Source organism: Salvia miltiorrhiza, chromosome 8, assembly GCF_028751815.1.
Source record: "Salvia miltiorrhiza cultivar Shanhuang (shh) chromosome 8, IMPLAD_Smil_shh, whole genome shotgun sequence".
NCBI classification, from domain to species: Eukaryota; Viridiplantae; Streptophyta; class Magnoliopsida; order Lamiales; family Lamiaceae; genus Salvia; species Salvia miltiorrhiza.
Genome location: NC_080394.1, coordinates 15,129,659 through 15,142,964, shown reverse-complemented (window position 1 = coordinate 15,142,964; position 13,306 = coordinate 15,129,659). Strand labels below are relative to the sequence as shown.

General features: G+C 35.1%; 1 long non-coding RNA gene across 1 annotated transcript; it reads left to right on the top strand.

The window, feature by feature from the left end:
- The first annotated feature begins 12,046 nt into the window (after positions 1–12,046).
- LOC131001340 (uncharacterized) lies at positions 12,047–13,306 on the top strand. The gene is made up of 2 exons (XR_009093902.1): positions 12,047–12,802; positions 12,887–13,306. It is a non-coding gene; the product is annotated as an uncharacterized LOC131001340 (long non-coding RNA).

Below are 13,306 nucleotides of genomic sequence, written 5' to 3'. Positions count from 1 at the left end.
TACGAAAGATTCGAAACCTATCAAATTTTGATAATGAAAAATCACAACAAAATTAAAGAATTTTGTATGATTGCATCTACAAAAAACAATTAAGAATTTTCATATGGAATAAATTAAATTTAACAATTTTATAAATTTTCTCAATTTCGATGCAAGGTACTTCATCCGTCCACCAAAAAAACTCTCACTTCATGCTGAACGCGAATATTAAGAAAGCTAATAAATATGTTGTGAGTAAGATAAAAAAAGTATATGGAATCATTTGTCCCATTATTTTGTGTGCAACATTGTGTACCACTCTTAATTTATTTATTTCATAATTATTTTTTATAAAATAAAAATATTATTATATTATGAACTCTAATTAATAGTATTTATAACTAAAAATTGAAATTTTAAAAAATTATATACCCTAACTTTGAATTAATGAACCCAAATAATCAATTATTAATTCAAATAAATATAAAAATAATAATTATAAACCCTAATTGGATGAGTGAACCCTTGTTAATAATCTTTTTATAATATTAAAGCATAATAAATTAAAATTAAAGAAAATATAATTAAAATTATAATAAATTAAGAGCGGTACACGTCTACATGATGATACACACAAAATAGTGAGACGGAGAATCAGATGTGGATAAAAAGATAGTGGTAATGACATTTGATTAGTCTTGTTAATCTTTTATTAGAAAAGGGTATGAACCCTTAAACAAATAGAGATGGTTCACATTAATTTTTGGTTTATTTACTAAAACCGATTTTTATTAGCTATTTTCGGATATTTTAATGTTATTAGTTAAATTAAATATAGCATCATATTTTAGCAATTCTCAATATAACAATTGAATAAATGCAAAACCATAAAATAAACCTCCAAAACAAGGCAGATGATAATCTAGTAGTGGTGGCATCTTTAAGACAACATCTAGTGATGCCGCCGCTTGCCAGCCATGATTCATACCCAACGTCGGGCATTAAAGATTCAAAGATTCCAACCCGGCCCATTTTATATATCTTTCGGATTCGAAGATGGCAAATTCAGAGATCTCTGCATTAGAGAGAGAGCCGAAAGTCTCTGAATCAGAGAGCCGAACACGATCGAAGAAAAGTGTGTTGCAGTTAGCCCCATTTGCCTTTTTGTACCTTTTTACCCTCCCTCTTTACTTTAAATTACTACCCTTTGCCATTAATTATCCCACCTCATTTTTTAACCTACTTAATTATAGATTTAAGTATTCATCCTTAATTAATGCAAAATAAATTTATGTCTATTAATTTAGTCTCTCTCTCTCAAATGGAATTCTAGAGAATTCCAATTCATTTCGCAGTTGCCTCTCTCTCTCTCTACCAAACCCTAGATTGCGCCGCGTTTTTCTCTCTTTGCATCGTCTCTCTCTTGTTCTTCCTAAATATACCATTGTTGTGTTACTCCATGGATCATCCCTTTGAAACTGAATCGATTGTGCCGGAAACCCCGGCCTCTGATCTCTGTGAATTGGTGCCGTGGTTGCTGGCTGAAACCGAGCCGCCGCACCTTCCTATCTCTGAATCGGAGAAAACGACGTCGGTATCTGAAGCAGCACCGTGGTTGCTGCTGGATACTGAAGCGGCTCGTCTCCCTCTCTCTGAATCGGAGCAGATATCGCCGGTAGCTGAAGCGGCGCCGTGGTTACTGCCGGATACTGAAGCGGCTCGTCTCCCTCTCTCTGAATCGGAGCAGATGTTGCCGGTAGCTGAAGCGGCGCCGTGGTTGCTGCCGGATACTGAAGCGGCTCGTCTCCCTCTCTCTGAATCGGAGCAGATGTCGCCGGTAGCTGAAGCGGCACCGTGGTTGCTGCCGGATACTGAAGCGTCTCGCCTCCCTCTCTCTGAATCTGAGCCGCGGGGCCTCCCTATCTCTGAATCGGAGAAATCTCTATCTGAATCACCGGACTATGATTTTGATAGCTTCCATCTCTCTGAACACATCAGACGAGAGAGGGAAAAGACCGATCGAATCTCAGAGCTCCGCGAATCTTTCAGACGCGATCGGGAGAAGGCCGCTCGAATTTCAGACCTCAGAGAATATTTTAGACGAGAGCGCGAGGAGGCCAAGCGAATCAGGTTATCTCGTTCTGTTAAACCAGGTGAAATCGTGATTTTTACTTTGGTGGGGATGGCTGGTGATGCCTTATGTGTGTTTTCATTTCAGCTTCTTTGGTGGGGATGGCTGGTGATGCCTTATGTGTTTGCTGCCTTCTCTGTGCTCTCTGATTGCGTTCTCTGTCTGCCTTCATTGTGTACCTGTGATGCTCTATTTGTTCTCTGTGATGCCTTATGTTTTGCATGGTGAATGTCGATTGTGTACCTTTGTTGCTCTCTGTGTACCTGTGATGCTCTCTATGTACCTGTGATATCGATTGTGCATCTTTGTTGCACAATCGGCATCGTTGGTGCCGATTGAGTGACATTGGTGCCAATTGAGGTAATTGTAATAGCCCAGTGATGATGTTAAAGTCTGAGGGCAACATCTACAAAAAGTTTACATTCCAAACACCCCAAAAACATGCATGGTGTTTGTCCTTGTAAACATTTTCACCTGTAATTACATAGGCTTTTACAGAATTCTAGTCTGTAAGTAACACTTCATTCAGCCCTTCTATGACATCTTCAAGTCTTAAAATTTCGCCTTCTTCACTTGATTCCATCTGTAGGAACTCTAGACCTTCCTTGACAAGTGATTCTTCAACTTGAATACATTGTGGTAACATCCCCTGCCTGGACAGTCTTTCTTTACTCATATGTGGAATCTTGTAGTTGTTCCCACCCTTACACTTGATTATCTCTTGATAGCAGCCTTGTAAGGTTAGGAAAACATTATTGAGCTTCTCTGGTGGGTATTCCTCGTACGCAGCTTTCACATTCTCTAGTAACTCCTCGATATTCTTGGCTGGTTTTTGATCTTTTAGGCTCTGAATAGCTCTGAAAAACCCGAGGTCGTTGACATTTGTATTCGGTGAATTAGCTGGCTGGCATACTAATTGGAATTTAAATCCATTAGTATTTGCAACCGCTTGAAACTCTGGATCATTTGCTTGAATGTGTGGTTTGGCATTATCTTGTTGGATATATATGTGCTTGCTTGATGTCTTCGGCCACTTGGCCATGAAGTCAGGAACCATCTGCCATAGTAAGGCTATATGATGAATTTGCAAATATTCTGATAGCATTTAATAAAAAAAAATTGAGTATGCTTACCTGTTTTATAAGGCAGTCTCTAATGATGGGCTTAGTGATTGCTGCAATTGCCTTAACTTCCAGCGTACCTTTCACTCTGTTTTTCGAGTTCCTTTGTGCTGGCTCTGTGGTTATGAAAGGATAAATGCCTAACTTTCCATCGAATATGACTGTGCCATTTTCATCAATGATAGGCCTCGCAGCAGCACACATAAACATGATTTTTTCAATATGTCTTTTTGATTTGCATGTCCTATGTGGTTCTTCCTCATCGGGCAGGAGGTAGTATCTATCATTGGTTTTGGTAAGATAGAACCATTTTTCATCGATGTGGATGGTGTTGTACATACTTTGGAATGGTATAAAACCATCCTCACTTACCCCACTGAGTTGTTTAAGGCTCCACCTCAGCCTACATAGCTTGTTTTGTGTGGTAAGGAAGGGTTTTATGGCATTTGTATGTGGTTTCAGTTTTTTCTCCTTCACCCATTGATGAAGCAAAGATTTAGACACTCCTAGGTGAGTCGACATGCATCTCAGTGTACTTCTTTCTAAAACTGAAAGTTTTTTTACTTTTTCACCATCAATGAGCATCTTATCCTTATGTATACATCCTTTTCTAATTGATTTAACCTGGACAGGTACACCGGATGCTCTTTGATTGGAGACTTGGCTCCAAATCCTCCAAATGGCCTTCAAGTTTACTTTGAAGTGAAGTGCCGCCTCTTTTTTTGCTCCATGGCGAAGGTTGCCTTCACTGCTATGCTCTAACAGCCACTGGACAACTTTGTTTATTTGATCATCTTGTAACTTTGGCCTTTCTATAGCAATTTTTTGTTTTTGAGTAAAATTAGGTGGGAATTGAATGAGGTGGAGATGTGGATTTATAGCTGTAATGGCGGGTGTAGTTGTACTTTTGGCTCCAAAGTTTTGGAGCCACTGTGGAATTGTGGATGATGCATATTTTAATAAATTTATTTTGGCTCCAAAACGTCAATTATCCTTATCACACATATTTCGAATTCTGCCTATTAAATTAATTAATCAATGAAACATTTGCCTATTAAATTTCGAATTCTACCTATTAAATTAATTAATCAATGAATTAAATGGAAAGCTTAAAGTCAATAAAGTACAAGCATTCTCTTAAGTAAAGATTAGCAAAAAGTAAACAACTACCCTTATCTTTTACCTACAACACCTTTTCCAGCTTTCTTAGTCTTCGTGCCCACCCTCAAATGGGGCTTTAATTCGCGGACGGAGGGAGTAAAACATTACTTGAGTTTATTTTGTGGATAAATTTTTAAAGGTTTAATTAAGTACTCTCTTCATCTCACTCCAATAGTTTCATTTTCCTTTTTCGGATGTTACACTCCAATAGTCTCATTTCTATTTTTGGTAATGATTTTACATTACAAATAATGTGGTCCCACACACCTTTACTCACTTTTATAGTAAAAAAGTAAGTTTTTTAATTTTCGTGTCCAAATGAAATGAGACTATTGAACCGGGACGGGGGGAGTACTATTTTTCAATAAAAATTAGTCTTTGTTATTAATTTTTAAAACTAATACTCACTCCGTCCACGAAAGAACTTCCTACCTATTTTTGGACTATATCCCATCAATTATAATCCTTTTATTTTTCACTTTTCACAACTCTCAATATTAATTATAACATATTTTCAATACATTCAACTACCTTTTATCCATTCTCAATATATTCAATAATATTTTTTTTTAATTCATGTCACTCTCTCCTAAAAAGTTTATGAAAATTCTTTCATAGACAGAGGCAGTATTTGACGCCATGCATGACTTCATCGATTGCGCAAAACGGGTAAAAGCCGCACTGGTGACTGGTGAGTAGATAAACTGGAAATTTGGCAAATTGGATACGTAAGTAGAAGAGTGGGGTCATCATCACTCATTACTAGACTACTAGCTATCTATACAGCTAGTCTAGTAGTCTGCATGTCGGATAGCTAATTCATGTTTTCTTCTTATGTTAACCCATATATACATGTATATTAAGAAATAGCCATTTTTCAACTTTGTTACATCCCATAGTTGAATTTTTTAATATTTTATTGGTATCAAAAAGATTTATCATTTGTCACACAAATTACTGTAATGGATTGGCATATTAATTAAAAAATTAGCGTATAATACACTGACAACTAAATTCACGGGGTCATTTGATCTAAATTATTTAAAATTTGCGCGAATACAGGAAGAAATTGGCGCAAAAATGAATTTAACACAAAAGTAATTTGCGCAAATTCACGCAAGCCCAAATTCACGCAAATTTGCGTTACTTATTGTTTTTACGTGAAGTTCTATTTGTTTGCGTGAAATTATTTTATTTTTTGTGTGAATTTATTATACTGGGCCAAATTTTTTGCGTGAATTTTGACGGATTCTTTTTTCCATGAAAATTCAAGCAAAATTTCTTTTTCTCTTTCTTTCTAGCAAAGTCCAATTTTGCTTATCCAATTTCAATCAAAATTTCTTTTTCTTTTTCTTTCTAACTAGCAAAATCCAATTGAATTTTGCTTATCCACTTTCAACCTAAATTCAATTTCAAGTAAAATCGAATTTCCAGCAAAATCCAAATTCAAGCAAAATTTCAATTTCAAGCAAAAATTTCTTTTCATTTTTTTTTCATGCAAAATCCAATTTTGCTTATCCAATTTTAAGCAAAATTTATTTTCCTTTTTCTTTTTTTTTCCTAGCAAAATTCAATTTTGCTTATCCAATTTCAAGCAAAATTATTTCTAGCTAAAATTTACCTATTTTGCTTATCCAAATTATTTCACGCAAAAATTCACCTTTTCTCTCCTATTTTCACCTATTTCTCTCCAAATTATTTCACGCAAAAATTCACCGATTGCAAGCCAAATTTTGCTTATCCAATTTCAAGCAAAACTCACCTCCTGCTACACGCAACCAGTCACGAATATAATTTGACGCAAAAAACTAAAATAGCGCAACAAAATTCACGCAACTAAAAATTGAGGAAGAAAAGTATATTTGCGCGAAAAAAATTTGAGGAAGAGAATTTTGCGTGAAAAATTTTAGGCCAAGAAAAGTATGTTTGCATAATACTCCATCCGTCCCACGCCAATAGGCTCACTTCTTTTGGACACGGAGATTAAGAAAAATTATTTTTTAGTAGGAAAGTGGTAGTAAAGTGGTGTGGTCCACACTAATTAAGTACAATTTTTTACCCAAAAAAAAAAATGAGCCTATTGAAATGGGACATCCCAAAAAGAAAAATGAGTCTATTAAAGTAGGACGGAGGGAGTTAGTGATATATGGTAGATGTGTATATTTATGACATAATAAGACAAAATCTACCAATAACCCCCACCAATACCCATAAATTCGATCAACAGAGAATAACAAATTCACTCATTCCATCTGCAAATCTCAATAAAGGCAGGTACACTTAGGGGTGGGACAGTACGGTATACCTTATTAAATCGATCATACCTTATACCTTACCTTTACCTTCAGAATTGAGAAAATTCATACATTTACCTTACATTTACCTACGGTATACTTTAGTTCGGTATACCTTAAGTACGGTATGTAGAATATACAAAATATTTACCGTACCTTTATTTCGGTATACCTTACTGAATTTCGGTATACCGTACTTTCACGGTAAGTACGGTATACCGCACTTTAACGGTATACCAAAATAATTGGTATTATCAAAATCGAAAAAATTCAATCGGTATACCGCACTTTATATTCGCATACTTGTATGCATTCATGTAATATATAGTAAATTATATAAATGTTATAAGTTACATATAATTTATATGTTAGAAGTAATATTATTTATAATGTAATACTAATATTATAACTATGCTATTATATATGTAACTATTATAAGTTAGATGTATAATTTATTGTAAAACAATAATTTTAGTTATATATTATAACTATACTATAATATCAAAATAAATAATTTTATTTTATTGTATAACTTATACTATATACTATATTTTATTTGTTTTTCTATCATTTGATGATATTTATAAATTTATAAGTTATAGTAGTATATACTAATATACTATATACAATATAGATGTTATAAGTTATATGAGATTTATAAGTTACATGTAATCTAAGTTATAATATAATATCAATATTAATTATAACTATGCTATTATATACATAGATGTTACACGTCAGATGTATAATTTATTGTAGAACAATAATCTTAGTTATATAATATAGAATATTATATTATAACTGTGTTATGATATCAATATAAATAATTCAGTTATATTAAATTATATAACTTACATACTATATTATATTTTATTCACTTTTATATCATTTGATAATATTTATATTCGCATACTTGTATGCATTCATGTAATGTATAGTAAATTATATAGATGTTATAAGTTACATATAATTTATAGAAACAATTGTGTCAAATGGCCACATTGAACATGCAAACACAATATTTGGCCACTAATTGAAAAAACACAAATTATGGCCATTAATTAGGCAATATGCCTAATATACCCCTAATTGGGCGGACTGGGTAGGGTCAGGAGTGCGGGTCGCGTGCCGGGTAGGATCAGGCACGCAGGTCGGGTTAGGCACTTATGGCACTATTAGTGCCATAAGTGCCAACGATTTTTTTTTTTATTCCCCCTGCCATGTCTACCCCCCAGACCCCCGACCCCACCCACCCCCAAGCCAAAAGAAACTTTTTAAACACTTCCCCTAGGGTTTAGATATTCCATTTAGGGTTTAGATTATCCATTTAGGGTTTAGATGATGCTGTTGTTTCTATATTTGTTCTGCATGTTTGGCACTTATGGCACTAATAGTGTCATAAGTGCTAAAAAGACCATTTTACTTTATTTTATTTTGGATTTTCGTTGGCACTTATGGCACTATTAGTGCCATAAAATAAAATAACAAAAGTAAAATTTGATTTATTTTTATCTAGGGGGAGTATTTTTTTTTGTTTTTGGCTTAGGGGTGGGTGGGGTCGGGGGTCGGGGGGGTAGACAGGGCAGGGGGAGTAAAAAAAAATTTCGTTGGCACTTATGGCACTAATAGTGCCATAAGTGCCAAACCCGACCCGCGTGCCTGATCCTACCCGGCACGCGACCCGCGCTCCTGACCCTACCCTTGTCCGCCCAATTAAGGGCAAAAACGTCCCAAAGCTATAAAAATGGCCAATATTTATGTTTTTTCAATGAGTGGCCATAATTTGCGTTTTATGATCCATTTTGACTATTCCAAAATTTTACTCTAATTTATATGTTAGACGTAATATTATTTATAATATAATACTAATATTATAACTATGTTATTATATATGTAACTATTATAAATTAGATGTATAATCTATTGTAAAACAATAATTTTAGTTATATAATAACTATACTATAACATCAAAATAAACAATTTTATTTTATTGTATGACTTATACTATATACTATATTTTATTTGTTTTTGTATCATTTGATGATATTTATAAATTCATGTACAATTGTATATATTCACATAATATAGATTATATACATCATTTTATAAAATTTATAAATATTTTTTAAAATATAAACATAAAAATATATACTCCCTCCATCCCTGAAATAAGTTCATCTTTTTCCTTTTTGGGATGTCCCCCAAATAAGTTCCTCTTTCTTTCTTTTCATTTTTGGACAACTACCCCACCACTAATACTCCTTCCGTTCGCCAAGATTATGACAATTTGGAGTTTAAATTTATTTAAGGCCATTATCTTAGGGCTATTTGCAAAAATAGGCCACTATTTTTCGGACTTGCAAAAATAGGCCAATTATTTTAGTTTTTGGTATTTTTAGGTCACATGTGTACCAAATCAGGCTATTTTGGGCCACATTTTGACCCCAAAAAATGGCCTATAAATGCTGAATTGAGCTCAAATGTGGCCTAAAACTGTCAAAAACTAAAATAATTGGCCTATTTTTGCAAGTCCGAAAAATAGTGGCCTATTTTTGCAAATAGCCCTAAGATAATGGCCTTAAATAATTTTAAACTCATACAAAAGACCGGATGAAATTCACCTGCCATCATCCTATACCTAATATTAGGCAGACCTATTTCCAAAGTTGCACGTCCACTACACATTGTCTAGGTATCTTTATACCTCGGTAAACAGATTTTCTGGGCACGGATTCTTAGCAGCAGCCAATTTTTTTTTTTTTTGAGGGAACTATTTCCTAAGTTGCACGTGCACTAATCTAAGAAAGTCACAAAAAGCTGAATTCTCAAAATAGGAAAATGACCCAGACCGGATGAAATTACACCTGTGACCTGCCATGATCCTATCATTGTCTAGGTATCTTTATACCTCGGTAAACTGATTTTCTGGGCACGGATTCTTAGCAGCAGCCACATAATATAATTATGGCAAAAAAATAATTACCCACAAAAAAATAATTACCCACAAAATAATTACCCACGTCATTTCCACAATATTAGTTATTTATCCCCACGGATTCTTAGACAGACCTATTTCCTAAGATTTTTTTTTTTTTTTGAGGGAATTTTTTCCTAAGTTGCACGTGCACTAATCTAAGAAAGTTACAAAAAGCTGAATTCTCAAAATAGGAATACAAAAGGAGTTTAAATTTATTTAAGGCCATTATCTTAGGGCTATTTGCAAAAATAGGCCACTATTTTTCGGACTTGCAAAAATAGGCCAATTATTTTAGTTTTTGGTATTTTTAGGTCACATGTGTACCAAATCAGGCTATTTTGGGCCACATTTTGACCCCAAAAAATGGCCTATAAATGCTGAATTGAGCTCAAATGTGGCCTAAAACTGCCAAAAACTAAAATAATTGGCCTATTTTTGCAAGTCCGAAAAATAGTGGCCTATTTTTGCAAATAGCCCTAAGATAATGGCCTTAAATAATTTTAAACTCTGACAATTTGCTTGGACACGAGATTTAATAAAATTGGTGATGATTTTGATGTAGTGGAGAAAGGGTCCCACCACTTTATGAGATGAGTGGTTGAGATTGAATTTTGAGTGATTTTTTTGTAAATAAAGAGTGTTAGTAAGGATAAAATATTAAAGAGGATGGTAGGAGCATTGCCATAAAAGAAAAGTGACATAATCTTGGCGGACGCTCGATATAGTAATTGTGACATAATCTTGGCGGACGGAGGGAGTAATACTTTATTTATTCTTACTTTTCACTTTTTCACCACTCCCAATACTAATTATAGCACTTTTTCACATTTTCACCACTCCCAATATTAATTATAACATATTTTTCTCCACTATCAATATATTTTACCGCTTTTCCTTAAAACCCGTGCCATCCCCAAAGATGAATTTATTTTGGGGACGGATGGAGTATTATATATTTTAAAACTATAGATTTTGATACGATATATACCGCTATTTTCGGTATACCAATCTATACGGACAACTGGGGTATATCAGAATAAGGTATTGTACCTTATTACCGGTATATATCGAATATTAAGGTATACCAGAATAAGGTATGATACCGCATCACCGGTATATACAGTAATATTCGGTATACCAGTAATACGGTATCATACCGTATTTCGATATATATCTTTAATACGATATTTATTGATTTTTTCGGTATATACCACGGTATCGGTATACACCGGTATACCCCGGTATTTGAAAAATCCATACCTTTACCTTACCGTAAATCTTCGGTATGGTATCATACCTTACCAAAAAAATCGGTATACCTTAAATTCGGTATTTTGCGGTATTTTATGGTACGGTATGGCCGGTATACCGAGTTTTCGGTATATTTTTCCAGCCCTAGGTACACTTAGATTTATGAGCTGCATGGGAGTACACAAATAATAATAAAAAAACTAAAATTGGTATAGAGTGCATTGATTTAAAAAAGTGGGCATTTTCAAAATAGAGATTGACAATCTTGAGTAATTTCATGTATTTCCAATTATATCTAATTCATTTTTACCTATTAGGCCTATATTGTCACAACCCAAAACCCCCTAAGTTAGATAAATGACTTTAAATTATACAGCCCAAAACCCCCTAAGTTAGATAAATGACTTTAAATTATAGATTATGTTCTTAGCAATAGAAATTTAACATTAATTCAAGATTTAACATTAATTCAAGATTTAGCCATGAATAAGTATTTGCATAATTTCCTACTCTTGGGCCATATTATTTACTTGGTTGGGCTAGAATAACATAAGCCCATCAGCTTTTAACTCGTAAAATTTCACAGCTTCTTTTACAAAAATTTGCTTAGACGGCAACGTGTTTCTTCCTCAACCGCCACTTTGTTTTCACCTTCAGCCACTAAAATTCTTACTTCAGCTTCACTCTCAAGTATTCTTGAACAGTAAGCATAATTTTTTAACCACATAATTTTTATCATTCATTTTACTTGGCCTTGTAGAAAAGCTTAATGCTTGCTGCACACGAACTTCACCCTATTTAAACTCCACTCCATCATCCTCAATCTATCATCCCCAACTCACTTCCTCAACTATTCCTTTCATTACACAATTCAATCTGCAGATTCTCCCTACAGAATCTCAGCTGGTAAATTTTAATTGTTTTTACAAAGTTATTATTTCTGCACAAAACCAAACTCCCACAAAAGTTCTTATTTTTTAAAACATGCATACACAGCATTAAATTTATTAGAATGCATATTCACTGCTTTTACAAAAAGAAAAGAAAAGAAAATAGAAGAGATTGAAAGAGGAGCACAGAAGAAGGGAGGGGAACGGTTGAACAGCGCCGCCGTGGCGCGAAGCGCCGGCGGCCAGCGGGAGGAGACAGGGGCGGCGGCGCGGTGGCCTCTGCCGCTGCTGTGCTGTTCTGGTCGGACAGAGGAAGGAGGTGGCTGGACGGCGATGACGGCTGCTGCTGTTGTCGGCGAGGAGGAGGAAGGGACGGGGTAGTGGTGCTGGCAGGCGACGAAGGATCGCCGGAGAAGGCGCGGCCGCGGTTGCGGCTGGTGCGGCGAGGACAGGGGCAGGGGAGGAGGAAGAGAGATGAGGGAGGAGGGCGAGAAGTGAGGGGTGAGAGGGAAATAGAAGAAAGGGGGAAGAGAAAGGAGGCCAGAGCCGCCGGCCTCCGGCGATTGGCTGCCTTCTGGTGGCGGCGGCAGGGGGAGACCGAGGGAGAAAGGGAGAAGGGGAAATGGGGGCTGCGTGTGTCGGTGGGTGAATTTAAGTTAGGTGATTGAGAGAATGGGCTTGGGCCTAGAAGAGTTTGTTTTTAAATGGGCGGCAGATTTCTTTCTAAATAGGTTGCAATTGCATTTGATTTTAAATATCAACCCATATTTTCATAAGAAAATATATTTTACTATTAATCTATTAGACCAATGATTTTTAAAGGATTTTATAATAGTAAATTCTTAAGATTTAAACTATTATTATTATTTTAAAGTTTAATTAGGCCCTTACATTTTATTATCTGAATTTATCTGACTAGGTGCGGCGCGACTAGGATATAAATTTTAATTGAATTACTCAAGTTAGCATTCAAGTTGAAGTTCAAGTTCAAAATTCAGGTGTGTGATTTATTTCAGTACATGTTGTGGTTAATCTTTGTCTATTTTAATATTATGTGTTTGCCATATGTGTTGTAAATTCAGTTATATCGCTAGGGGCCCGCTCAATGGGTCCAGGACTTCACCGTCCTTAGTATGCCACAATGCGATTTCATGTTACAGTTAAGGTTGCAACCTATTCGCCAGGGGCCCGCTCAATGGGTCCAGGACATTAAAGTCCTTGGTATGCCACCGTGCGAATTTCAGTTATCAGTACAGTACAGTGCAGTGCGTATGTGTTGACCATTTTATTAACGTGGACAATGATTGCATGTTTCCCACACTGAGTGTACTCTGTATACTCATTCCATATTTAACATTTTCAGGTTTTTAAAGGTCGGAGGCGCGTGGAAGGTTGAATGGCGAATCAAATGTTTTGAATTTAGTTTTACTTAAAAATGTTATGTTTAGTAAAGTATTTTAAAATAAGATATTTATTTCTTAATTTTTCACATTAAATATCTA